At 36.4% G+C, this 24,945-nt stretch overlaps 1 protein-coding gene and 1 non-coding gene across 14 annotated transcripts in view; both read left to right on the top strand.

Annotated features, from left to right (window-relative positions):
• Positions 1-24,945, top strand: part of Cacnb2 (calcium voltage-gated channel auxiliary subunit beta 2) — a 372,470-nt gene that overhangs the window by 247,550 nt on the left and 99,975 nt on the right. The gene's annotated exons all lie outside the window — the stretch shown is intronic.
• On the top strand, positions 4,013-4,087 carry Trnav-cac (transfer RNA valine (anticodon CAC)). Its single transcript has one exon. It is a non-coding gene; the product is annotated as a tRNA-Val (tRNA).

The following is a 24,945-nucleotide window of genomic DNA, read 5'->3' as shown; positions in this document are numbered from 1 at the left end:
TTTATCAATTGGAAGACACCCGGGCTTTTCTACTTTCTAGGTTCTATGACTAATGCAGTTATGAACATTTTTTTTTCAAGTTTTTCAAGGGCATATGTTTTCATTTTGCATATATATACACCTAAGAGCAAAATTGCTGGGTCATATGATTTTCTTCTTTTTAATTTAAAGACCAATTTTTTCTTTATTCCTTTCTCAAAAAATCATCCTTTCTCCCCTATATGCAGAGACTGAGTTGGCAAATATGGATGTGGTAAGGACTGGAGAAGAAATATAATAGGTTCAATGTGATATTTTATAGGAGAATCGATCAACAATAAATTCTGAGTCATTGTTATTGTCATTGAATGTCTACTACAGTAATCCATGGTGTCCATCATCCTATATACAGGACTCCTATAAAAACTTAGAAAGTTTTATAGAACACCTATAAAATATTTTCATAGGTGTTTCATACATAGAGGGTGATAGGACATAATGGATTTCATAGACATTGTGGGCACAGTTGGTGTGTAAGAGGGACCGTCAGACCAGAGCCACAGAGGAGAAATGGACAGGTCTTAAGCCAGCAGGAAGCTTCTGTTATTTAGGGAGAAAAGTCATGGTTCATAAAAAGCAAAGTCAAAGTTCTTTGTGGGGTTAGAGAGGTCAGTGAGCATCCAGAAGAAAGGACTGTACCTCGCTCACTGGAACAGGACATCCTTCCTGGCGGAGCTCATGGCTTAAAATCAGACTTTACAGGATGGATATGTGAAGGTCAGCTCCTGAAGTAGAAAGCAGGAGGTGTGGAGTAGAGCTAGGCCATCGGGATGGAACGCACCGAGAGAACAGTAAAAGCTTGGCAGCAAGAAAACATGGAACCTTCCAGAAAAAAAAAAAAAAAAAGTTAACTTTTTTGAGATCTTACCACACCTAGAAATATCTTTATTCTATCCTCAATTAATAGTTTGGGTATATTATTCAGGGGAAAAAAGTGTTTCCTATCAGTTTGGTTAAGATGTCTCTTTGTGGTCTTCTGCCTTCCAGCTCTGGTGTTATGATTGCTCTTCTGACTTTGAGTACCATTTTGGTTTTTTGTAATTCTAATATTTCGAGAACTGTTCTTTCTTGGGTATTTTGATGTTTTCGTAGGATGTGTCTCCGTGCGGCTCTTTGCTTCTCGCGCTTGGTATCTCTTGGTTGAGAAGGGCCAGTCACTTTGGTTCTAGAAATCCATCTTTCTATGATAATCTCTTCCCCTGTATTTTCCTCTTTTTCTGGTTCTCTGGTTGGTCACATGTTTGATGAGAGTGTTCTTTGTAATCTTCTTTCTCCCTTTTGGTTCTGAGTTTTTCCCCAACTGATCTTCTCACCCATCTACTGAATTTAAATTTTTATCAAAATGTCTAATTTCTAAGGGCGAAATATGTTACAAAAAAATACTTGCTGATTTTCAGCAGCGTGTATCTGTTTATTGCTCAAATATACATTAGCTTAGATTGAACTTTCTTACAGGAAATTAAAAATGTAGGGAAGCCCTCAAGGCCTGATTAGGCTTCTCGGTTCATTCATGCTTATGGCTGGGTAGGTAGAGTCCAGTTCCAAAGGCTGCCTTTGTTCCAGTCCCCTCCAGTGTGAGTAGATAATAATAGACAACAATAACATTCAATGCCCAATTACTGCCCATTGTAAACTATTTGAAGGAAATTTTTTAAAAAAAAAAAGCGAAGCTCTGTCTTTGTGGAATTTTGAAATGCTGTTGGGCAGTATGATTATTGATCCTTTTACTATCACTGTTCTCATTCATTTTCTTAGGAAAATTCTAGAAAAATTCTCTCATTTTTCCTGTAGAACAAACCAGTGTTCGCTTGGTGGCTGAAAGCTGACTATAGTTCTTTCCCGGGCAACGTTGGCTAGCTGATAGGTGAGCTATGACTAGGTGACCTGAGATGGCTTGTCACATGTGTCTGAGGGTTGGTGGCTGTCATCTTCAGGGAGTTGTGCTCTTCTCTTTGAGATCTTTTATCTTCCAACAGACTGGGTGGGGCTTGTTCACCTGTGGGCTCAGGGTGGCCCTAAAAGAGAACAAAAATCAATGGGTGATATCAAGTCTCCTTGTGTGTCATTTGGCCAAAGCAAGTCACAAGGCAAAGCTTGGAGCTAGGGCAGATGGGAAATGACAAGGCTGTGTAGTCAAAGGGGTATGGTGGAGCTATTCTCTGCAAACAGTCTGCCACGCCCATCTCTCTTTCTTCCTTAGCTCTTTGGAAGAAGAAACGTCTCCACACCATCCTGTTTCATCTCTCCTTCTGCTTACCTCGTCACCCAGACTTTCTCCACCTTGTCCCAGTTTCTTTCAGTCCTCCCCCACTCACCCTTTAACCCCGTGAGCCTGATTTCTGTCTCTGTCTCTTGACTGATGTTCTCTCGGGACTCTCTAATCACTAAGTCCATTGACCTTTCATTAAGCTTTCCTTGACTTCTCTGCAAGGCACAACCTTGTCTTCCTTCTCCAGTAAGTGTGGTTTTACAGGCACTGGCTACAACACAAAACCTACTTCTGCTGCCACTCTTGTTCCTTTTCAATGTCCTGAGCATCATCTTTTAGTCCCCTCTGCTGAAATGTGGAAGTCCATCTATCCAGATGCTCAGGGCTTGGCCTTCTGGTGTTCATGGCCTTAGGCATGCTATTGGTGTTCACATCGAGCTCTGCAGAGTACTAGGGGATCCAGGGGTTTCTCAGGAGGCAAAGGGGTGCCCAGCTGCTTGTAATCTGGGTGTTCCATCTGGGATTTAGCCCACAGCCCTCTTTCCCATTCATGTTTTAGGGTGAAATCTCTGGGTTAGTTTTCCTTTGAACATAGATTTTTACCTCCAAAGTGAGTTCAAAACCACCACCATCTTCTCCTTTACCGTCTCCTCCTCTCAAGGTTCCAGCCATCATTATAAACCCGCACCTTTGGTTCTGACTTCTCTCCCTAGTGTTAGCATCTCAGGTCTTCGTCTTTTGGGCATCTATTATCACTTCTGCCATAGGTTTAAAAAATGGAGCTCCTTATCTTTTCCCTCCAACCCTTTCTGTTTCCTCTTTCTTTTGGTGTTACCTTCCTCCTCCCATGTCTAAAGCCTTGGTCCAGAAATTAGCAATTTTTTTTTTTCCTGTGAAGGATCAGATAGGGAATATTTACTCAGTGAACTATCCACTCAGTGAAACATTCCCTCTCTGCCATGGACTGGCAGTTTGACCTCTTGAGAAATTATGTGGTGAGCTCAGTTTTGCCATTTGTGAAATGCCAGTACGTCCTGCTTCTCAGGATTGCAGTAGTAACTGAATGAACATGTTAAGTACCTATTAAATACAGGGGTCTTAGAACCTTCTCCTCCTGCCCTGGTCCTCTTATAATGGGCACAGGAGACTGGAATGCACGATTCCTGCTGTTAAGGGGTTCCATGTCAAATGGGGAGTCCGTATTACAAGTTTTGAAACTCAAGTCTTGGTTTCCTTTGAATTAAGTGTAGTCTTCCTCTGCTGTTTTATATGGCTTCTAGCCTGTTAGCATTATTTATTTCTGATTTTTTTTGGTAAGTGCTGTAAGACAGACTTGTAATGTCCAGCAGCTGCAGACCTGAGCAGGGTGTCACTGAGGTTGACACTCTCAGTTGGTCTCCCGGTAGCTCATTGTGGCAGGTCGGATTGTACCCCCATCTGTCCCCACGACCAAGGCATGCATTCTGCCTCCTGAACTGTGACTCTGAGCCCCTTGACAGTAAAGATGTTGCTATACTTCTCTGTCACCGCAGAAGAGACCCCTTAGCTGTCTGGAGAAGATTGATACTGCTTCCTTCTTCTTCTTCTCTCTCATAGGCTGTTTTCTAACACCTGAATATTTCTGGAATAAAATTATACATTGCTCTTGATTTCTGTAGGATTATATTTATCTTGGCAATCTACCTGTGGATGAGAATCACACATTTTAAAAAGAACCTGATATTTGAACCCAACAGTCTCGTAAGATACATTGATGGTGGGCTGGGGGATATAGCTCAGTTGGTAGAGTGCTTGCCTCACATGCACAAGGCCCTGGGTTCAATCCCCAGCCTACCCCCCACACACACACCTAAAGATACATTGATGGTTTTTATTAATGGACGTTGGAGAGGACTAAGGGTTTGCCCACACTTAAAATTGCACTCTTGTTTAAGAACTCTCGTAAGGAATGTTAACATAATAAAGACTTCTGGCTATTCAAAACCATAAATGGATTGGGGAAGGATTATTATAAACTTTGTGGTTCAAATCTTTTTTTCTCTCTCTCTTAAAGAGCTGTAACTGAATATCTTTGTATCATTGTAAACACAGCTATAAATACAGGATTCTTCCCTTCCTTTTTCTAGATATGAACAGAGAACAATAGAAAAACCTCTGTGCAGAACTTAAATTAGTCAACCTCTCTGATCTAATAAGTTTCTGCCCCAAAACAGCTAAATTAAAAAAAAAAAGGCAAATTTGATATTTCATTCTACTCATTTAACATTTGATGAACTATGTGTGCTGTTGAGTGAGAGTGTGGGGAGAAGCAATCTGAGATGTGATTTCTCTCTCTGGAAGCTTGTGGTCTAATGGTGAGGGCTAGAAACGTGTGTCACTGGACTGAGCAGTGTCAGACCAACAGCCCTGTGAGCCAGATACTTTAAGAATGATGAGCAGGCAGACCTCAGTGGTGGTGTGGGGAAGGCTTAGAGGGCAAACTGGGTGACAAATGCCCCTGCTGTCATCTGAATGTCTCTGTGGGGACACAGCCTTTGCTAGCCAGCAATGTACTTCTGTAAGGTGAACAAGGTGACTGCTAATGAAAGAGTCCAATAAAGGCTGATTTAGTTTTGTTTTAAATCTCACTTGATTCTCCATTTATCTTAAAATAACTCTTCTCAAGGTTGTTTGCTTTTTACCCTCTGAAACCATTTTTAAGTGAATAGTTCAGTGGGGTCACTGTACTGCCATTACTGTGCTACAGATTCCTAGAACATTTCATCCCAGAAAACAAGCTTTGTACCCATCTGAACAATAGCTCCCCATTTCCCCTGGCCAACCAGTATTCTCTTTCTGTTTCTATAATCTTGACTGCTAAATTAGATACCTCATGTAAGTGCAATCACACATTGTTTGTCCTATAGCTGGTTTAATTCATTTAACTTAATGTCCTCAAGGCTCATCCATGTTGTCATGTATGATAATTTATTTCCTTCTTTAAGACTCTGTAATATTCCACTCAATATACATGCCATGTTTCTTTGATTATCTTGTAAATCAAGAGACCATAAATGAAGTTATAACAAAGAGCAAAAGGCTGGTGTGTGGGGGGGAGTTGTTTGTTTTTTGTTTTGTTTTGTTTTTGAGAGGACAGGTGTGCAGAATAGATTTGCTAATCAGAATACACAGGTCAGTTAGACCTCAACATTCTGCTGAGAAGGGGTAAACTTGAGCTCTTCATGACAAGAAGTGGATGAGTGAAGTTTAGCATTCTTTGGGGGGAGATAAATAGGACTGAGGCAAGTTCAGCAATGAGAAACTGATAGAAATCAAAATGGTCACAACTTTTGTTAGCCTATGGAAATGTTCAGGTGAGGGATCAAAAGGTGGTCACTCCAGTATGTCTCAAATCTTGCAAGGTATTGTTAATATCCAGAAGATATTTCTCTCTGGCAGATTGAGTTTCCAACCTGGTATCTGCATAGCAGTCTTCACCCTGTCAGTCAATTGCTAAGGTTTGGAAAATGATTTTTACTTTTATTTTTTATTTTTTAAGTATTCTATGGCCATGTTGACTTTTATTTTATCCATCTGTCATTGGACATTTGGGCTGCTTCTACCTCTGGCTATTGTGAATAATGCTTTAAAGTATTTTTGTTGTTGTTTATTTTTTAATATGGATTTTTTTTTTAAATGAGCCTCTTAAGCTGTGCCATCAGCAACTTGTGTTTATATAGTGTCTCAGTGTTTAACTTCCCATTGTATACACTCCTTGGTCCATGAAACTACTCAGGAAATAAGGAAACATAATAATCCCATTTTATAGATGAGGAAATTGATGGATATTGAAACATTGTGCCCAAGGTCACTTATCTCCTAAGAGCAGAATTCAGGCAAGGATCAAGATTTTGATCCTGCATTCATTCATCTAATCCATGAGCCCCTTTTAGAAGAACATAAACTATAAATGTCTTAATTTTTCCTTTTTGTTTAATGCTCTGGAGGGATCAAAGGGGGGAAAACTATTTTTTTCCTTTGTAAAGATGAAAATAGTTAATTTTCAAAAACAATTTTAAAAGTAAAAATAATACCTGTACTTTTTTTCTTTTCTCTTGAGTCTAGAAAGTACCAGTAGAATTCACAAGAAAAAACACTTGCCTTTTTTCTTGAATGTAATAAGTTTTTAGTTAAAGGAAGCAATTTCAGGATGATTATACTCTATTCTTAGTTAAATGGAAATATAAATAAAATGTACCTGAAACTATTTCAATTGAATTCTTCCTGTAAAAAAATGGGAAAATAATTGAATATCTAGGAAATAGGTTGTATCAAGATACTAGAGGAAAAAAACACATCTTAAGTAGGATGAAGAAGAGAAAGTGGAAATTATAACGAAATGACTTGAAAAGAGATTTCACTAAGTGTCTGTTTCTAAGGAAAAAAAAAAAGATGAAAGGAACCATCTAAAACTTTTAACAGACAAATATGAGTTTAAATGTTCCTGTTGACTAGAGAGAGATGAGAAGGTGCTAGAAAGAAAGATTAGGAAACAGCTTTCGTGATGGTTTTAAAAGAAATTTTGTGACAAAGTTTTCCTTTTTTTAAAAACCCTTTTTTAGAAAGGAAGATGAATCACATAACTTATCAAAGTTATTTATATTCTAGTGATTTCTTACTAAGAGTTATTTGTACTGGTATTTGTTTGCAAGATTAACACCCATTGCTTAAAAAAAAAAAAAAAGTGTCAATTCCTGAATAGTTGAGGCCTTTCCCTCCCTGGATGGGACAGGAAGTGAGTTAGGCATAAATGAGACAAAAATGTAGACAGACTAGTGTTCAGTCTAGCTAGCCCTATTGCCTGGGTTTTAAACCATGATGACTTTGTCTGCTTAGAAGAACTGTAGTCACCCTTGAATGAAATATTTATTGGGCCAGTTGTTACCTGAGAGTTGAGTCACCCTGCATTCCTTACAGACAAGTGTTAAGTTACACTGTCTTTTTGCAAGGATCCCAGTGTCAAATGCATTCAGCAGAATTAAAGGAGATCTTTGCCCATGACTGATGGAACAGGGAAGTCTCAACAGTCACACAGGATACTGTAGCTTGCTTGTGCTCTGCGCATATGGCCACTGGCTTCCATTCGTGCGTTGAAGTCGCCTGAAGCACATAATAGTCACTCAAAGGATGCAGAAAGTGGGGTATAGAACCCCTTTAAATAAAGATAGCGGTCATCTATCTTTGGTATATGAGGCTAGGGGGTACAAAATGATGAAGCCTTGGTCCCTCATCTAAGAGGACATTGAAAAAATACCGTACAGTGGTGTACGATACCATCATATTCACTCCGCACTTTAAAGATGCAAGGAAATGGGTGTTACACTGGGCCACAGCACACAGCTAATGTGAACTGTCACTAAGGTTTAGGAGTCATCTGGTTGACCTCAGAGGTAGAATTTCAGGGGTAGCAGAGGAGTCATCACCCTCTTATCCAAATAATCAAACATCTGATAAAGGCTTTTTTTTTTTTGCGGGGTCGGGTTGACTAGGGATTGAATCCAGGGTGCTTAATCACTGGGCCACATTCCTATCCTTTTTTGTGTTTAATCTAGAGACAGAGTCTCTCTAAGTTACTTAGAGCCTTGCTAAGTTGCTGAAGCTGGCTTTGAACTTGCGATCCTCCTGCGTCAGCCTCCCTAGCTGCTGGGATTACAGGTGTGTACCTGTGCCCAGCTCTCTGATAAAGGGTATATTCAAATCTTAAGTGTTTTATTTAGATTTAATACACTAAAGGCTGTGTACTGCAGCTTTAATCTTTTGCTAGAAAACCAAGACCTACTCTTGGAGCTTGAGTCTTTGTATTAGGGTTCTTCAGGAAATAACCAGTGAGAGATAAAAAGATAGATGTAATAGAGACATATGTAGAGATGTATCCTTGTAAGAGAGTGGTGCACATGATTATGGAGATTGAGAAGTCCCATGATCTGCCATCTATAAACTGGAGACCTAGGAAAGCTGATGGTATAATTCCAGCCAGAATAAAAAGGCCAGAGAACCAGCTAATGATATAAATTCTAGTTCAAGGAAAAGAAGAAACTGATATCCCAGGTCAGCTCAAGCAGGAAGACAGGATAAAAAGTAGAGGGGAGGGATGTCAATTCTTCCTTTCTCCATCTTTTCTTCTCTTCAAGACCCCAGCAGATTGGGTGATGCCTACTCATCCTTGGGAAGACAATCCACTTTATTGGGTCCACCATCTTAAATGCTAATTGCATCTGAAACACCCTCACACACATAACCAGAAATACTGTTTAATCTGGGCACTCCCCAGTGCAATCAAGTTGATACATAAAATTCACCATCTCCATCTACTAATTGAAGTTTCACCTATAAGTACATCTTCAGCACAGAATTTCATTTGACATTTCATGTGAGTTTGACTCTCTCCATAGGGATTTATGTTCCAGGAAATACACCTAAAGAACTGAAAAGATTGTTTTTAAAAAATTTTTTAAACATAGACACATTTATACTCAAAATAATATTTTAAATCTCTTCCAAGTATTCTAGGCGTTTAAGTTTGTCAAACTCAAACCATTTGGTTTTAATATTATATTTATGGCAAATGTTTTGGCAAAATACAAAGCAGGATTTTTTTTTTAAAGAATGTTGTTTGAGGGCTGGGATTGTGGCTCAGTGGTAGAGCCCATGCCTTGCATGTGGGTTTGATCCTCAGCACCACATAAAAAGATAAACAAAATAAAGTTATTGTGCTCATCTACAACTATAAATATTTTTTTAAAACACTGTTTGAGTAATTTAAAATAATTTTCACCTCTAAGTTCATCTGTATGTAAAATGTCTTGATACTGGTAAAGGTCCCTCTGCCCTTGCTGATTTGGCCCAAGAAGAACTATCAGTATGAGTTATAAAAATAGATATTTCTAATCATAGTCCTTGATATAATTTTTGCATTTCCCTAAATATATATGCCCTTTCCTTGACTGAGAAATGTTTATTATAATATCAATATGGCACTCTTGTTGAAAGAACTTTTCAAAACAGTATTCTTTATCTTTTTTTCTGAATCGTGGATGCCTTTGAATATATGACCAAATCAGAGTTTTCTCCAGAGAGATAGTCAGCTGATAACCATACATCTTGGCTTATATTTTCAGGGTTCCCCCCAGCCCAAAGGATATACAAATTATAAGAACCTCTTTTTATAATGCAGCCTTCCTCCAGTGAGAGTGGCTGGTGCCCAAGAACTATGGGACATTGCCCTAAGTATGTGGAGTGTTTTCCTTTGCTTTCAGATACTTGAGGAGATTACCACATAAATTCTCAAGAGTTGTGGTTTTAGCTATAGTGTTTAGTCTAGTGTAGAGGCAGAGGATTGGGCAAATATACAGTCCTCTAAATACTTTCACGTGCTATAGCTGTTAAGTGTGTTCTAGTGTAAACAGTTGTCAAGAATTAGCAATTTCGATGTTTGGTTTGAAGATTTTTCAGTGTTCTGCATGAACATGAACCCAACTAAAATGTCCTAAAACTAAAACATACCCGATAGTGGGAGGTAATCTTTTCTGTGTTTTAGCCTGACCACGTGCCTCCGTTGGTTTACTCGTCTGTGAGCTTTTGAGTTGCTTGATCTTGTGTTAACTCCTATAAAATATAATCACCACATTATTCCTGTTTATTCTTGCCTAGATTAGTTATCTGACGTAGATAGATAGCTAGATCACTGATTTGCTGTCCAGAGGTTCTCCTGCATGTGGGTTGCAGAGGGATAATTCTGTTTCCCTGGATGAAACAAGACCTGCCATCTTTTTGGATGTTGGAACAAATAAATGAAATGTTGAATGTTTGCAGCAAAAGGAGCTTTTCCTTCCCAAAGACTCAAGGTTCCATTGACAGATTCCCTACCATTCAGCAACCATCTGCTCTGGTCTGGCATGGCTGTCACTCTGTCTCACCAACTACCCATCACCTCACTTGTCACCTCCCACCCTCAAACAACTCTTCGATGCTTCTCCTACAGCCTTTATGATATCATATTGAATTATTTGTTTTTCTCCCCAAACATACACAACTTGAACCGAGACCTGTCCTGCTGACATTTTAAAGTTATTTCCTTTCTGGAGGCTTCATAAATATTTATGAACTGAGTGAATCGCATGACCTGCTGAGTCACAGGGAATGTGTGGACAGAATCCTAAAACTTTGGCTGTAATCACATTTTGCCATCTTTATCTCATAACTTATGTGACCAAGATTATGCCTTATTTTCACCACTACGTGTGACCTGGGGGGGGCATGTTTATTATAATATCAATATGGCACCCTTATTGGGAACTTTTCAAAACAGCATTTTTTTTAAATTTTTTATTGTGGGTTGTTCAAAACATTACAAATTTCTTGACATATCATATTCCACACTTTGATTCAAGTGGGTTATGAACTCCCACCTTCCCCCCATACACAGATTGCAGAATCACATCAGTTACACATCCTCAAAACAGCATTTTTTACCTTTTTTTCTGAATTGTGAATGCCTTTGAATATATGACAAAATCAGAATTTTCTCCAGAGAAATGATTCCATTCACTTTGATCTCTGCATGCCCAGTGTCATGAGTGATAGATAGGGTTTGCTTCCTTGCATTCTTTAGCAAAAAACAAACAAACAAACAAAAATACCTTAATAGGTTTTGGCAGAGTTACTACAATGAGGTCTTTTAAGAAAATGTCCTGTTTGGCATAGTGGGGCCTACTTCACCCTCCATAATAGTGCACCAGGTGTGAGGTAGAGAAGGACATAGTAGGAGCCACATAGAGGAGCCGAGGTGGTCTCTACCATGAAGAAGAAGGATTCCTGAGGGGCAGCTGCCAAAGCTCTCTATTGCCTTCTTTGGGCAAGTTTCCATTGCAGCCCAGAATCTGAGGAGCTATTCTGCAATATGATGAGATTATAAATAAATTGGGCATTGTTCCAGTAAAATGTGTGCACGTGTGTGTATATAAATATCCTGAATATGTGGCCCATGCAAAGTTTGAGTGTTGTCACCTTTTTAATAATTAGTGAAGAGAACATGGTGATATAAAGGGCTTAAGCATGTGACATAAACATGTCTGCTACCCTGTATAGACCATTGGATTGTTGAGTTTGCTATTGTAACATGAGAATCAAGATTGGGGAGAAATGAAATTATATGGCATGTTGACTCTTGTAAAGAGTTTTTTTTTTCTCTTATGTGCTGATAAATATGCTATCCTTAAAGACTGATAAGTATTAGCAATGTTTTCTGTGGATGTTGGTCACAAATATATTGTCCTATAATAAAATTTTGGGAAAATAAGATGCCATCTAGCTTTTCAATTACATTTTAATTTTCTATAATATATATAAAGCTATATAGAATATATATTATTTTTCAAATATATTTCAATAAATTATATACATAAGAAAATTTATAATAGATTAAAAAAAAAAAAAACCTCTTATTCTCCATCTGTAATTAAACACACAGCATGTTGCTGATAGCTGTATAGGCTCCTAGGTTGTCCTGCCATTGACCAACCCCTTTGCTGAAGGTTTCCTTTATGCTGCTCTTGGTGTGTCTCACTCTTTCCTATAGGTTATGTTTTATGGTACTATGTGTTTGTATTCCATTCATCATATTGCTTAGTTTTTGTGTTTTCAAACCATCAGTTAGAATAATAAGGTGTTCTTTTGTGACTTGCTTTTTTGCTCAACATTAAGTAGGTAAAATCCACGTCCATTTGTGTTGATGAAACTTACTTTTACCGACATTCACGATCCAGTATAGGATGTTCCACAATTGATTTGTTCTGTCAGTGGACATTTGAGTCACTGCAAACATTCTTGCTATGGAAGTCATTGGTACATGTGCACATGTTCAAGAAATTCTCTAGAGTATGTGTAAGTGGCAGTGGGATCGTGGGGTGTTAATGTATGTGTGCCTGTATTGGTTATTATATGTAGTTTTTAAAAGGGTTGTCCAATTTACACTCGTAGCCATTATGGTAGGAGTCTTCCTTTTCTCCCTGTAGTCTTGTAACACTTATTATCATCAGCTTTATGTTTTTCCAACCTAGCAAATGTAAAGTTCAGTTCTCTTTGTAGTCTCATTTGGATTTCCAAAATTATTTTAGAAATTGAACACTTGCCAGGACACAGTGGTGCATGCCTATAATCCTAGCGAATTGGGAGGCTAAGGCAGGAGGATCACAAATTTGAAGCCAGCCTCAGAAATTTAGTGAGGCCCAGTCTCAAAACAAAAAAAGAGCTGGGGATATAGTACAGTGGAAAACTATCCCTGATTTAAATCCTGAGTATCCCCTCCCTTAAAACTGAACACTTTTTCTATAATTTTGACCTCCAGTTTCTATCTGTGAAATGGCTGTGCGTGGCTGTGGACTAGTTTCTAATCAAGTTGTCTTTTTCAGTGCATTTATAGAGGGCTTTATATATTCTTTATCTCGTTTTTTGTTGTTTACATTGATGAAAGACCGATTGGTAGCTACTCTGGTCACATTTATAAAGCATTCTCCATTTTAATCAAGTCAGACATGTCTCCTTTCTGTCAGGTTTGTGCTTTGGGGATCTTGCTTTAAGAAATCCTTTGCTACCCTGGGTTCAAAAAGAATTCTTAAGGCCCTGGGTTTAATCCCCAGCACCACAAAATCAATCAATCAATCAATCAATCAAAACAAAACAAAACAAAACAACAAAAAAATCTTCTACCTTTACTTTTAATAGTTTTAACAAGTATTTCATGTTTAATCCCTCAATTTCTTTGGACTCAGTTTTTGTGTATGGAGTGAGGTAATGATCTGATTTCATGCAGAATATCTTTGTTCCTCAGCCATTTTTTTTGAATAGCTTGTTTTCTCTCCTCAGTCTGAAATGCCTGCTCAGTCATAAATCACTTTTCTACAAGTGATTTGGTCTATTTCAGAACTCCTTTTCCATGTCAGTGCTATGCTAATTTCAACTGCCATAATGTTCAAAATAAATAATAATACGGTTTGAAGTGTCATCCCACCATATCACCATATTCTTTAGCACAGAATTGACAATTCTTGGACCTTTCTCTTCCACATAAATTTTATATGAAATTCAACAGGCAAAAATAATAATAATAAGAAGAAGAAGAAGAAGAAGAAGAAAAGAAGAAGAAGCTTACTCTGTGATATAATGTTTGGGATTGCTTTTAAGTCTGTAGATTAATATGAAGGAAATCGCTTTGTAATCATATTGAGTCATTTTTATCCGTAAATGTGAATTGGCTCTCCACTAATTAGGTTCTTCAAAGTTTTATAATTTTTTTTTTTTTAAAGAAAGTCATGCTTATAAACTGCGGGGGGGTGTGGGGGGGTGGGTAATAGCTTGGTATACTACAACACTTGCCTAGCAGTTGTTATATCCTCTCCCACAAGGCCCATAAAATGGGGGGGGTGGCATCAAGCTTATACTTAAATTGTTACTATGTATTTTATTTGTTTTGATTATTGTTACAATCTGTTCAAGTCATCCCGGCTTTCTGTTTGCTGATGTATAGAAATACAGTTAATTTTGTCTGAAAATTTTTTAATTCATTGACCTTGCTAAACTTTAATTAAATGTTTAAATTTTTTCTGCAAATTCTTATGTCAGACAGCTAGGACAGTTTTACACTGTAAACAATAAAGTTTTAATCCTTTTAACTTTTCAAGTTTATCTGAACTTACTGCATGGCTGGAACCTCCATGACAATGTGAAAATAATGGACATTCTTATTTTAGGGAGACTTGCAGAATTTTTTTTTTTTATCATTTAGTGTAATATTTGATGTGGGCTCTCTCTACACACACCTTTAATCATGTTAAGGATGTTTTCTTCTATTTTTAGCTGGTTGGATTTTTTTCAAAAGTCCTGAATCAATATTGATTTTTACCCAATTTTGTTTTTTTCCATCTTTTAGGATAATTTTTTTTTCTTTAAAATTTTTATTGTGGTAAATTATATTAAAGGATTTACTACATGAAACTAACTTTCCATAATTGGATAAGTAACTTTTTTCACAATGTTCTGACTTTTTAAATATTACTTACTGGGAAAATTCTTTGACATACTGTAATTTTTGTTTTTTTGGTACAAAGATCCAAATATTGATCCAAACTCTTGAATTACTATAGAAATCTTAAGGGTTTTCACTTTTAATGTCAATTTGGGTAGGACAGCTTTTAGTTATTTTTCTATTTCATCTATATTTTCAGATTTTTTTAGGCATAAATGTATATTCCCACTGTCTTATTAATCTCTGCAGGATCTATAATTAAATCTTCAGTCTTATCTCAATATTTTTACTCAGTAAAACTCATTACATTTTTAAGTATTTGATATTTTCAAAGAATAAAATTTAGTTTGTATTTTTTTTAATTTCTCCTCTTTTCAAATTTTATTCTAATTTCTCTTCCTTTTTAAATTTAAGTTAGATACTTAATTTCTTGTGTTCTGTTACTCATGAAAGTTTTTTATGTTTCTCTTTAGAAACTTGGTTTTCCATATCTCACAAGATTTCTTGTGTAGTATATTACTATTACTAAATGCAAAGTATTTTCTACGTTCATTTCAGTTTCTTATTTCAGCTATAGGTTATTTATAAAATGTAAATTCCTTAATAGATCTAGGTTATCATATTGTTGTCTTTGTCCTCTAGTTTTAGGTGTGTCTGTTTAATGTATTTTTCTTATTTTTTTATTCGGTACAATAGTTTTTGCCTTTCAAAAATGCAGTTTTAGGGCTGAGGTTGTGGCTCAGTGGTAGAGTGCTTGCCTCATGTATATGAGGCACTGGGTTTGATTCTCAGCACCACATATAAATTAGTGAATGAAATAAAGGTCCATCAACAACTAAAAAAAAACATTTTAAAGGAAAAATGAAGTGTTTAATCATCTTTGTGCTTTTATCATTACCAGTTTTCCTGTTTTAGCTCTCATCTCACTATTTCTTTATTTCTTGAAGAATGATTTTTTTCTTTAATTTTTTTTTTTGCCTTTTACTAGTTTGGAAGTTTTACATTATGGTTCTATGTTTATTTTAAGTGGATACCTTAGAAATTTCAGCATGCCTTATTAAAATAATCTCAAGTTAGTATCTTTACCCTCCTTTTGGACAATATAAGAATTTTAGAACATTTAAACCTACTCACTCCTTCCTGACTTCTATTTTTGACAGTAATTTAGTTGTATCTGATTTTTTTTACCTTGAGTATTAGATATTATTTTTATTATTTATCTTTCCAAAATAAATCTGTGATTATTTGGATTTATTCTTTCAATTACTACGGCCTTTTTTTTTTAAACATTTCACTTGAGTGTCAAAGATTCCTTCTAATATTATTATTATTATTGTTCTTAAAATTTATCATTTGCTGGGCCAAGGACCTGAATAGACACTTCTCAGAGGAGGACATACAATCAATCAATAAGTACATGAAAAAATGCTCACCATCTCTAGCAGTCAGAGAAATGCAAATCAAAACCACCTTAAGATACCATCTCACTCCAGTAAGATTGGCAGCCATTATGAACTCAAACAACAACAAGTGCTGGCGAGGATGTGGGGAAAAGGGTACACTTGTACATTGCTGGTGGGACTGCAAATTGGTGCGGCCAATTTGGAAAGCAGTATGGAGATTCCTGGGAAAGCTGGGAATGGAACCACCGTTTGACCCAGCTATCGCCCTTCTCGGTCTATTCCCTGAGGACCTTAAAAGAGCATACTATAGGGATACTGCCACATCAATGATCATAGAAGCACAATTCACAATAGCTAGACTCTGGAATCAACCTAGATGCCCTTCAATAGATGAATGGATTAAAAACAAATGTGGCATTTATACACAATGGAGTATTACGCAGCACTAAAAAACGACAAAATCATGGAATTTGCAGGGAAATGGATGGCATTAGAGCAGATTATACTAAGTGAAGCTAGCCAATCCTTAAAAAACAAATGCCAAATGTCTTCTTTGATATAAAGAGAGCAACTAAGAACAGAACAGGGAGGAAGAGCATGAGGAAAAGATGAACATTAAACAGAGACGAGTGGGGGAGAAAAAGGGAGAGAGAAGGGAAACTGTATAGAAATGGAAGGAGACCCTCATTGTTACACAAAATTATATATAAAAGTTTGTGAGGGGAAAGGGGAAAAAAAAACAAGGGAGAGAATTGAATAACAGCAGATGGGGTAGAGAGGGAAGATGGGAGGGAAGGAGAGGGGGGATAGTAGGGGATAGGAAAGGTAGCAGAATACAACAGTCACTAATATGGCATTATGTAAAAATGTGGATGTGTAACCGAAGTGATTCTGCAACTTGTATTTGGGGTAAAAATGGGAGTTCATAACCCACTTGAATCAAATGTATGAAAGATGATATGTCATGAGCTTTGTAATGTTTTGAACAACCAATAAAAAAAGTATTAAAAAAGAGAGTTTTAGCCAGATAAACAAAAAAAATTATCATTTGCATATTTCTTCATAATAAGAGAACGTTTTGATGATGAAGTCTTTGGCTTTCTGGAAAAAAAAACTGATTTGTGAATGATAGTTTTGCTTGAAAATTATTTTACATTGACAATTATTTTTTTTCCTAGAACTTGAAAGTTGATATTTCACCACATTTTTGGCCCCTGACTGTTAAGGAGTCAGCTGTGGGCATAACTGTGAATTCTTTGCATACAATCTTTGCTTCCTACCTATTACAGAATTGTGACTTTAGTGTTGCATAGTGTCACCTGATATCTGCCAAGGTATAAGTTTCTTTTTAGTTTTCCTGCTTGGAGTTTATTATGCCTCTTAAATCTGAGGATTTGAGTCTGACATCAACTCTGGAAAATCTCTCCTATTATCTCTTAAAAGCAAAAAGTAATAACACGTGTTATTAACTTCAGTGGAATACTTGTCCAAAATGTCAAGTCGGTCACATGGCCAAAATCAGCAGATACATTCATGAGGTTTACATTATGTTTTATGTCATCTGAATTTTGGTAGAATCCTCTATTTTATAATTACAGTCATAAACCATATAATATTTCAGTCAGTGATGGATTGAATTTATGACAGTAGTCCCATAAAATTATAAAGAAGCTCAAACTTTTTTGAATAGGAACACTGCAGCCATTCTATTGTCACAGTGTATGGCGTTACTCATGTTTCTGTTGATGCTGATGTAAGCCAATCTATGACTTTGCCAGCCATATAGAAGCACAGCCAGCATATGCAACTATGTTCATCATAATACTTGATAATGATAACAAATGTCTGTTACTGATTTAATGTACTTTTTATTGTTCGAATATTCTCCTACTTAGTGAAAAATGTTTGCTGTAAAATACTATGCCACACGAGGTTGGCTGAAGCCTCATACATCACATGTTTATTCTTTCTATTGCAACAGAGGTCATATTTGAGTGATTGACATATGTATTATATAAGCTTGTGTAAGTACACTCTATGATGTTTATGCATTGATGAAATCACTAATGATACATTTCTCAGAACATATCATTAAGTGACTCATGACTATATTTACCAACTTAATTAAAAAGAAAATCAAGAAGATGTTTAAAAAGAGTCATATCATGCAAAATAATCAGGAAGAAGAAACTGTTTTACAAATAGGATGGGTCTAATGTCAAATGGCTATCCAGGCTGCTCTAAAATACTGAGAATACAGTCTAATTACCAAACGCCAGTATCACACAGAATGTAATCATTCTGTGGTGTATGCAGGAAGAGAAAAAGGGGACATTTATTTTTATCCTGTTTAAAATTACAAATAAAAAAATTTAGGGGTTATAGGTTAACTTCTATAGGTATCTCATTACAGTTCACTATCTCAACAAGGGAAATGTTTTGACCTATGATTTGTGGTGTTAAGGCATGTTCCCCAGAAGAAATTACTAAGAGGTGGATACAATCCTGATGTGTAAATCATCTTGGGGAAGGCTGACAAGTTGATATTACCCAATCCCTATTTTTTCTCATAGAAAACATTTATATAGTTGCATGAAATGTGTCTAACCAATGGGTTACATCAGAAGATAATCTGTCATTTATATTTGAGTCTAGTCAGATAATTCTGCATTTGTATTTATATGTGGATATTTCCTTTGAAATTTTTATAGTACTTCAAATAATAAATAGGCTGGCTTTTTTTTACCCTCTCTATCCATTCACATTTGCTCTGGGCCCAGTGGATTTTCTTTTCTACTGATGCCTAAAGTAGGTCTAAAGCTCTTCTTATAAATTTTTAAACACTGCCTTGAAATGCCCCTTTTGTATTTTCATGGGGTTATTACTTGTAACAGCGAACATGCTCTGTTTAAAATCTAGACTGAACTTGTACAGAGTTAGCAGTGATGTGGACTTCAACATAGACTTTACTTCTACAAGTCTATGATATGACCAATTAAGAGCTGACCAGTTTTTCCCCCTTTGATTAAAAGCTTTAAATATAAATTGCAATGTTCCCCCCACTTAAATACAAAACAAGGAAATTAAGACAAAATTATTGTCCACTCATCTGATAAACTCAAGAACAAAATGGAAAAGCCCCAAGGATCTTTTTGTTGACCCTGTTGTATCTTTTTCCTAAGTACATGCTTCTGTCCCAAGACTATTAGGTACCTTTCCAAAGAAGAATAGATTAACTTTAGAAATAAGGATGGACTTCTAAGTTTTGTTAAAAACAAAACACTGACAAAACTCCCCCCATAAAAAACAACCCTCTGATTCATAATCTAAAATGTTAAGTATTAAGACTTTTCCAAAAGTAACCAAAGTTTCAGCCAATATATAATATATATGAATGTTCTAACTCAAGGAAGACTTAAAATTTTAAATGACAGTGGACATTATCTTCCACCAAAACTTTCCTTCCCACTCCTTTGTAATTCCCTCCTGATATTCATATTGGGTCATAGTCTTGATTGTGGTAATGGTGTCCACAGGTAGTTACACAAGTTAAAACTTGACCTTGTACCTTGCAGGGGTGTGTCTGTGTCCCACTTATACCTTAGAAGAAAACGGTTCATAAATATAAAATAAATTTTCAGAAATTTTTAGGAAAAAGAACTTTTTTGGCTTTATACTTCAAAAGCAATTGGGAATGCAGTAAAATACATACATATATATCATATGTATTATATATATATGTTATATATATATATATATAATTATGTAACAATATTGAGATTAAAGATAGATAACCATTACCAGCCACTTTTGATTACTGCCCAAGCCTCTATTCCTTTTGGAGTTCATGTTGTTATTTTTTTTTAATTTATTAGAGCCTAACTGTTCTAATAATACTATTTATTAAAATATACATACATACACAGATATCTGAGAGTCTGTTAGGTAAGAGGCACGTGCCAAGGCTGCAGATAGATACACAGCATGATCAAGATAGACTGTTTTATGCAAGGGGACCAGCATGTTCCCAAGAGCAGAAGACAGCAAGATTTGTTTTAGGAACAGCAAGCAGTTTAATATAACTGAATTAGTGACCACAAATAACAGATTTCTCTTATGTAAAGCTAGGTTACTTTGTTTCCCAACATTCTCCTGATTCTGAGTAGAAACCAGGTGATGTGTTAGGTATCAAGTTCTGCATTGTGCAGACCCTTCCGATGGTAATGTTGTGTGTGATCCAAGAAGAAGTACGTAAGAAAAACAGCTGCTGTTTCTGCAACTCGGGCATCTTTACTTGAATTTGGTTTACCACAGCATGGTAAGAACATCAAAGAACCTGCAGGTGCTCGTGCCAGCCACTATTGGTAGAGAAAAGCCCTTTCTTATATAAACATTAAATGCAAGTAGATGATGGGTTTGTGAGTGAAATTTAGGGTTTAGAGTTATTTTTTAAAGCTTAAAGGATTATATAAGTATACACAGGGAAAAATTAATTTGTTATGGCAAGCTGGAAACTTTCTAGCTTCTAGTCCTCTTGTGCAGTTTAAAATATTGTCTTTAATCAGGTATTTGCTTTAATGAATTACTTGGCACTTTTTGGATCACAACTATTGTGTTAGAACACACTATGTACAGTATTAATACCCATTTTAATACGAACTATCATGTAAAGCTCTCTTGCTTAATTTTGAGCTTTCTCTGAAGGACATGGCATGTTGTATACAGAATAATTATTTTAAAGCATAGAATATTGAGAGTTAGTTATCAACTCAAAGCAAATGATTTGAGGTAGTTTTTTTCTAATTTTTAGTGGAGGTTGGAAGATATTTTCTAAATGATATGATTTTAAAGATTCATCAGAAGCAAATTCATAGTATCCTGTATTGAACACCTATTCAGTTCTATGCATTATTAGTTAAGAAAACAAAACCACTTTTTACATTTCAAGGATGAAATGGTGTAATACATAAGGAACTTACAAAACCTGAAGGGACAGGAGGAATGAAGTCACAGGATGATGCCAGTCCTTAGGTTGGCCAGTAGCTTTCGAAGATTGGAGAAATTGTCAGAAAGTCAACACTGACAATTGCAGTTACCTGAAGCATTAGATGGGTGATTTTCAGAAGACAACCTAGTACAGCCTGTCTCAAACATTTTTGATCTCATGACTAATATACATCCTTAAAAATTTTTGAACATCTGGGAGAATTTTATATACTTATATGTATTGATATTTATTATGTGATAAATCAAAAAAAATTAAGCCATAAGACTACACAAGCACACATTCTCTTTGCCACCAGATTGGTAAGGTCATCACAGGTCATGTAGCTTCTGGAAAATTCCACTGAGTGGTCATGAGACAAAGAGCATATGAAAAGGCTAGTAAAGTCTCCCTGTGGTTATGAAAATAGTTTTGACCTTGTGGAATCCCTGGACCCTCACAGAGCTGAAATATCTCTTGTCAGCTGGTGCCCTCACATAAACCTTCTGCTGGTGGTGGAGCAATGATATGGCTTCTCTTCTGCCTTCTGTGTGACACACACATGCCTCTCACTGGGGGAATCCAACCTGGTACCCTGTTGGCAGAAATTCTGCAAACGGGAAATATTCCAGGCATTCATTTTGATACATAGAAAAGTATGAGGTGGTGGGAGGTGCAATGCCGATCTGCTAATAAGCGATTTCATTAAACAACCATGAAACTCCACCTGGTTTGACAATGTTACATCTATGTGAAGGGGAAAAAAATTTCTGTGAGAGTGGGAGTCCTTGCTACTACTCAAACTCCCCTACCTCTTTCCAACTATCACCTCCTTGCCTCAGTCTGACAATAATGAATCTATAAAATAACCAAATAGATCTTTGAGTATCCTCCAAAATTTTCAATAGATTTGTCTATCCTGAAACTTTGTTTTTCTATGTACATATATATTCAAAGACAAATCAAAATTACTGACATCTACTTAGAGTCTGACAAATTCTGGTCCCATCGTCCGTGAGCCCAAAACATTAGTACTTGTTGCAGAGATCAGCCCTTGAGAGGCAGACAGCTTTGAAGCACTGTAAGAGGCTAGAGAATGCTTATAGATAATTTTTAGACAATGTGTTTAATTAAAAGAGAACTTCAGAACCAAAGTGACTATTATACCTTCTATGAAGAATGTTTTAAAAGATAAAAGTTGTTAGGTAGGCATGACCTTAAAAATCTTAACCCAGGGAAAAAGTACAACACAAATAATTGAATTATATTTTGTGATCACTAATGGTTAGTCTTGTAATAAGAGCTTTTCTTATCTTTGGTAGAGAAGTTTCGAAAACTGTTTAATTTCAAACTGAAATAAAATGGCAGAAGCCATTTCAGGTATAGTCTTCTAACCCAGAAATTTTGGCAGAAAAGTATAAATTTAAACTTTCTGGAAAAAAAAAATTGTAGTGAATAGAGCAAAGAACAACAGTTAAAAAAAAAAAAAAGACAATAAAACTCAAATAATCAAAATAATGCTATTTCCTTTTTACTAATCATTGTTACATTTCTATTCCCTACCATTTACCAATAAAATAAATTAGAAAAGGACTTACAAGTAACAACTTGGTCCTTGAAAATGTGTGGATTAACTGTCTGTGACTTACATATGGGTTTGTAATCAGAAATACTGTTGCTTGCAAAACATATTTGGTATTTTTTAAAACCCCAAAGCACCTGAGAAAATAATCAGAGATTCTTATACATACAAAATGTTACTGAATTCTCATTCCATGTAGATGCCAAAACCAAATGAGCTTATACAACTGAACAAAAATAAATCATGTTTATTTTTTCCATCTGCACTTAGAAAGAGAATATGCAAAAATAAAATGTTCAAAAATAAAAATTTGCCAACGATTACCACATATGCCTGAATGTAAGATGAGGTTTTTTTTTTTCCTTCAAAATTGTTTTTCAGAAAAGAGAGTCACCTTATCTTTGAACCCTCATACATCCGTGGTTCAAGGAGCACATTCTCAATTACTCTTTTGAACAACAGTTTACTGGTTTTACTGTTTGAGCTAGTTCAGGCCAATATATCTTCAACAGTCAATCTTATTTTGATGTGTTCATATAATAAATTTGTCTTAAGCATCTGAGTTTTAACAGTCATTTCTGGAAACACGACCTTACAATTATACATCTCCTTCAGTTATAAGAGCCTGAAGGATTCAAAACTTTACTGGTTCAAACATGTTGAAGTTTTTAATAGCCAGTATCTCCACTAGTGTCCATGAGCTAGGTGAAAAGTTTGCAGAGAGTTTATGAAAGTAAGGGTATGGAAATAAGTATTTATTTATAAAGTGTGACATTTGAATAGTCTGCATGTAAATTTTAAGTTGACATTTGTATTAGGACAAGCAATACCACCTGCTATAACAATCCCAGACATCACATTGGTTTATTAAGGTAAAGATTTATTTCTTAACACCCTTTGAGCAGCTCTTATTTAGGCAGTGTTTGGAAATCCAGGTTCCATCAATTTTATGATACTGCCATCTTCAACACGTAGTCCTCAGAGCTGCCCTTAAAAACAAACAAAAAGGGTAATTTTGTTGTCAGGCTGGATAATGTCAGACGTGGATTTCACTCGCATTCCACTGGCCAAAACTCAAAACACTTGTGCTCTATCTGTCTGCAAGGAATGCTTAAAAAATCTACTGGTCTATAGTTAAAACATGTGCGCTAATCTTATTTTATTCTAGACACAGGGTCTCACTGAGTTGCTTAGTGCCTTGCTTTTGCTGAGGTTGGCTTTGAGCTGTCGATCCTCTTGCCTCAGCCTCCCAAGCCACTGGGATTACAGGTGTGTGCCACCACGCCTGGTTGGAGTCTTTACATTCTTATTAATAGAACATGTTTTTCCCCTCCAAATAAGATCTTCTATCCAATATCAGTTTCTGAAACACATTACAAAGCTGTGTTTATAGATTTAGGGAAGTAGACTTGAGTTGGGGGTCTCCCATAGCTTGGCTCAGTTGGATTACCATCTCTAAATGACAAAAAAGCATCCCTGAGCCATCCCCTTGAAACCTTGGGCTCTGATGAACTGGGTTAGAATATAACGGCCAATCCACCTTGCTTTAATGATAGGGGAACTGACTCCCCAATTTGTTGATAGGCAGCAAAGGCCCCACAGCTGGTGGGTGGTAGCTATACCTGCAAGGTCCCAGACTGCCTGTGCTCTATCTGTGTTTATCCCACATACCACCAGAGGTGTTCCAAGACAGTTATCCATCTGCTCTCCCGTGTCACAGCCCTGCAGAAAGGCCATTTCTTCTCCTCTTGGCTGGCAGCCTGTGCCCTCTGCCAGCAGCTCTGTCAGAGCATTCTGATTTATAGAAAATGGAGGTCTGCCTTGTCTTACTATCAATTCTTTGATCTCAGTTTGGGGCCTTATTGTATATATGATTAGCCTTCTCCTCTTTAAACTTTGTCTTTTTTCTGGACCAAGTCCTCATGTGACTTTTTTTTCCTGCCCCCTTACCTGGTTCTTTTCTTGTCTGAATGTGCTATAAATAGAGCTCTAACAAAGTAGAACACACATCAAATTACATTCCTGAGTTGTGGTCTGGCCAAGCACTACTAAGAATTGGCCAGAAAGGCATGTGAATTAATGGTAAAAATTAAGGTTATTAGTGACGAAAATCTTTTTTTCTACCCTCTTAGGTTTAGCATCTAAAGGCCTCTGAATTAGACTTGCAAAAGACAGACTGACAGGTTCAAAGACGCAATTTTACTAATATTTGATATGCATAAGAATTCATAGAAAAAAACGTAAAACTAAAATAAGGGGTAGGATTCAGGACTTACATAGTATTTTTTTCAACATTTTGAAAAATATTTACTTCTTTTACTTATACACAATATCTTTGCTTTATTTATTTATTTTTTATGTGGTGCTGAGTATTATTTATTTTTTATGTGGTGCTGAGGATGAGGATTATTTATTTTTTATGTGGTGCTGAGGATTGAACCCAGGGCTTTGCACATACTAGGCAAGTGCTCTACCACTGAGCCACAACCCCAGCCCCTACATAGAATTTTTAACAAAGGAAAGGGGGAATGGGCTGTAAGACATGTACATCACATGTGACGATGAAATGTATGGAGAGCTGAATGGAGGATAGGGTTATTTTAGTAAGAGCTTCTTATGCAGGCTTGTCTCAATGCTGATTCTGTCACCAGTAAAGAGTCACTCTTC

This window comes from Marmota monax, unplaced genomic scaffold, assembly GCF_021218885.2.
Source record: "Marmota monax isolate L192 unplaced genomic scaffold, Marmota_monax_Labrador192_F-V1.1 WCK01_AAM20220418_F8-fsc00098, whole genome shotgun sequence".
Classification (NCBI taxonomy): domain Eukaryota; kingdom Metazoa; phylum Chordata; class Mammalia; order Rodentia; family Sciuridae; genus Marmota; species Marmota monax.
The sequence above is the reverse complement of the archived record's forward strand: the minus strand, read 5'-3'. Positions and strand labels throughout refer to the sequence as shown.